At 28.8% G+C, this 4,245-nt stretch overlaps 2 non-coding genes across 2 annotated transcripts; one reads left to right on the top strand and one right to left on the bottom strand.

Moving 5' to 3' along the window:
• The first annotated feature begins 2,012 nt into the window (after positions 1-2,012).
• Positions 2,013-2,083, top strand: TRNAG-GCC (transfer RNA glycine (anticodon GCC)). The gene has a single exon. It is a non-coding gene; the product is annotated as a tRNA-Gly (tRNA).
• A 1,999-nt stretch (positions 2,084-4,082) lies between these two features.
• Positions 4,083-4,153, bottom strand: TRNAG-GCC (transfer RNA glycine (anticodon GCC)). Its single transcript has one exon. It is a non-coding gene; the product is annotated as a tRNA-Gly (tRNA).
• Positions 4,154-4,245: the final 92 nt, after the last annotated feature.

The raw sequence follows: 4,245 nt of genomic DNA, 5'->3' as shown, positions 1-4,245 counted from the left end.
TTTATATAATTGATTCGATTACTCTGTGTATTAAAAATTAAACTAAGCTACAACTCGCAATGTGATAAAGCTATTTTTATATGTTTTATTTTTTGATGTTCCTCCACGATATATAAGTAAAGTCCATAATTTATTTATTATATTTTATGCAAACGACGTGGAAAACAAAGTGAACGTGTAGTGTGAATTGACTAGAAGCCTCCGTTGAATGGACCAAGACGGTTAATGGGAATATCGTCTGTGATCTGATTTTTTTTTTTTTTTGACATTCGATTGAAGCCCATGAGGCCAAAATAGGCAGCTATTTCATTCCATTATTTTATAACATTAATTAAAACTATGTATAACTGTAATTATTAGTCGACATTGATGAGTTAGGAAAGCAAAAATTGGCGGCTGTTAAAACATTAAAAAACTACCTACACCGTAAAAAATATTAATTTGTGAAACGTACACAGAAAGGTACACTTTTTAAAAATCAACGTTTCATAAAAAATGTACTAAAAAATTATTAGTTACTGAAATTATTTTGGAAATTCTATATCTCAGGAATCATTAGACGTACAGATGCCCATTATCATTAAAATAAAAGCTAGTTTAATGTGCTATAAATTAGTTCATGACTTTTATATTTAATTTTTCATATGAAATTCTGTTTAAACAACTAGAAATCAACATTTTGTGAATTTATTTCAGCAAATATGAAAAGTATTATTCCTATGAAAATAAACGTAAGAACATAATAAACCCTAGATGTACATTCAACTATGATTGGTACATCGAACTTTGAAGGGTGAAATAATTGTATTTTTATTTAACCTTTTGTTTCTACTCTTGTACTATACTGATATAAACCTTCTTTATTTTATTGACTTCACCATATGTGATGTGATTGTAGAATAAATCATAATTAGCATAGTAAGTAAATTTTTTTTATTTATTTTAGACCACTATTAATTTACTGAATTATATCATTCTATAGTTTTTGTAATCTTTTTCCTTCCTTTTCCAATAGATATATTAAGGGGCTTATTTATGACCTAGAGCATTAATGTATTTTAAATGTTAACTTTTAGATAAATTAATGAGGGCCTATTATAAAACAAATTTATCAAAATGTCAAAGAAGTTATATAATAACAATTACTTAAAAATAAATTCTTAAAGTTCCAAGTACATTATTGATGCAACAATAATAATTTTAATTATAATAATAATGCAAGTCAAACGAACCCGAAGATTCGATGCCCATATCACCAATCCTCCCTTGAAACCCAATTCGGTCTACCCCTCGGACGTTTACGCGTCGGTTCAGAGTTTATTAATATTTTAAGGATTCGCTCGTTTCTAAACTTCTTATAAGCCGCAATGCTATAACTTGAATTATATTTACCAGGTGTAGTTCCCTTAATACAGTGTTGTTTAGTCTTCTAAATTCTCCTGTTAATTCATCCTTTTTTGGTCTGAATATTTAACGTAATATATAAGAAGATGGTCAGGGTTGCGAAAACAAAAAAAGTGAAACAAAAATACTTTACAACTATTTTTGTTTCACTTTTGACCGCAGCCCTGACCATCTTCTTATATATCAATTTTTACGGTCTACTATATATATACATATATTTAACGTAATACTTTATTTTCGATATCCTTAAAGCGCTGTTCAGTTTTTGATAGAAGACGCGAGCTAAGCCATTTCGAAATTGAAAAATAAATAGTATTACCCGTCTTCAACCTTGATTTCATTTCTTAATCAATTTCGTTTTTTCTCGTTACCGTAGAACCTAAATACTTAAATCTATCTACCTGTTCAAACGCATTTCCTCCTATATTTATATCATTGAAATTGATTCCGTTTCTACTGCTAACCATGTATTTTCATTATTGATGCAAAGAAACGTTTATTTCCAATTACTCTTGAGACAATCACCATTCCTTACAGTTGATATAAATAATTAAATAAAAACCTATTACATTATCCTGTTTATTTAAATTTGTCTTCAATGGAATGTAGCATCGGTGGTTCAGTGGTAGAATGCTCGCCTGCCACGCGGGCGGCCCGGGTTCGATTCCCGGCCGATGCATGCCTTTATTTTGATATTTTTAAAGTTCTAAAGCCAACTAAATTGCATACTAAAATTTTTACTAAAACTCAAAGTGTAAGTTTTTGTGACTTGATAATATTTTATTCATATTTATTATTTTTTGGTGTTCTCATGTTTCTTGTATCCCATAAAGAGTATAATATTAAACAACATTTATTTACTTGAGAGTCATGAATTTATATAATTATTTTTTAGGTTGAAGTGTTTTTTTTTTTTGGTGCAGTTAAAATATATAATTAAATAAGAAATAAATAAAACATATATTAAGTAAATCCCTTTATTTTGTAATAAATAATGTGTGTCTCGAGGAATGTAGCATCGGTGGTTCAGTGGTAGAATGCTCGCCTGCCACACGGGGTTCGATTCCCGGCCGATGCATGTGTTTATTTTGCAAGTAATTAAGCTTACTTAATTACATATTCATACTTTTATTAAATTTTAAAAGGTATAGTTGTTTATTTTGATTATGCTATATTGTATTATTCTTCAGTTCTATTAATTTAAATTTTCTGTTTGATTAATAATTAATTTTTACTTATACTACATTATTTTCTATATATATAGAAAAGAGAATCAATATCAGACCATAGAGGTAATGAGCTTATACAATTATTTTTTATAACCAAATTTATTTTATTATAAACAGGATACAGGATTGACAAAAATTGAACAAAAGTTGATTGAAGAGTGGAGAAGAGCTATAGTGCATAAAGGGAGCATCCGACCTTTCACATTTTCGAAAGCTGATTCATGACACGATTTGCTCATCATTCAGCTACTGGGATGCTGGGAAGGGTCAAACAACTTTCTAACGGTTGTAGCATCATTCTGTGTAGTCACATCTACGTCCCAGCCACGTAATAGTCTAGTCAATAAAGGATTTTTTTAAACAGGATAGATTTTAAATATGTGATAAACACTAATCAGACATATATTTTCTCAATCCACATTCCTCAGCCTCATGGATTTCCCCCAACTTTCTCCCTAGTTTAAAAACGCAGTCCTTTGTTATAATACTCATAAGTTCAAGAATGTTGGTCGTAGAGTTAGGGTAAGCCAGGGATAAATCGACAAGTCTAGTTCAATAATTTTATAAAAAAATTCTTCTAGCCTAGAATAAGATTCTGAGCTCTAACTTTGCTAATCCTCTGTTTCTTCATTGTTCTATTGTTTTCCGCTCCAAAGATCATATTTTTACTCATGTTTATTTTATATTTATTTAAGGATTTGATGAAATATTAGTTACGAATTATAAATAAAATTTAAAAGTATAATTAAAAAGAATATCTATACCACATATGTCTGTGATAGATGAACAAATTGTTATCAAAAATAAAAAAGTATTCATTCAAACAAAAAATAACAATTACATTAATAATGAGGAACACGAAGAATTAGTTGGAACCAAAATACTACAATTTCATGAATAATTTTATGATAATTTACAACTGGTATCAGGTTCGTATTATGAAATTAAAACTATTTTAATTGAAGAGAATGCCTAGCACGTTTTGAGCCTACATCAGATAATTTCCCTCCCGTGCGTCATGCTTATATTTTTATTTATACGATTTGTTATGATCCTCACAGAGATCTAAGCTTCCTGGAGTAATCATGAAATCAATACACACTTGAACCCAAAAAATAATTATATAAATTCATGACACCTAAGTAAATCAACACGATATAATATTGATACTCTTTGCGACATATCAAAAAACTAAAAAATTATAAATATGAATAAAACATGTAAGTGGATATTAAGTATAAATAAAAATTAGATTAAATTGATCTAGGATTAGGAACAATGTAAATTTTTAAAAAAAATGTAAATTAATTGTGCTTGAGAATAATAATATATTGGGAAGTTAAAATAAATAAAAAAATAAGTCAAAATAAGACATAATTTGAAATTTAGTAAAAATTTGGATATCTATTTTGATGACTTTATTACTATATTAATACCAAAATAAACAGATGCATCGGCCGGGAATCGAACCCGGGCCGCCCGCGTGGCAGGCGAGCATTCTTCCACTGAACCACCGATGCTACATTCCGCAATGTGCTCGTTAAAAAATAAATGATTTACTTGATCTATGCTTTTATTTATTTAATTATTTATAGAAGCTGTATAGAACAGA

The sequence above is a fragment of the Halyomorpha halys genome, unplaced genomic scaffold, assembly GCF_000696795.3.
Source record: "Halyomorpha halys isolate HHAL.00 unplaced genomic scaffold, Hhal_1.1 Scaffold406.1, whole genome shotgun sequence".
Classification (NCBI taxonomy): domain Eukaryota; kingdom Metazoa; phylum Arthropoda; class Insecta; order Hemiptera; family Pentatomidae; genus Halyomorpha; species Halyomorpha halys.
Note: the sequence above shows the minus strand (reverse complement) of the source record. Positions and strands in the feature narration are given on the sequence as shown.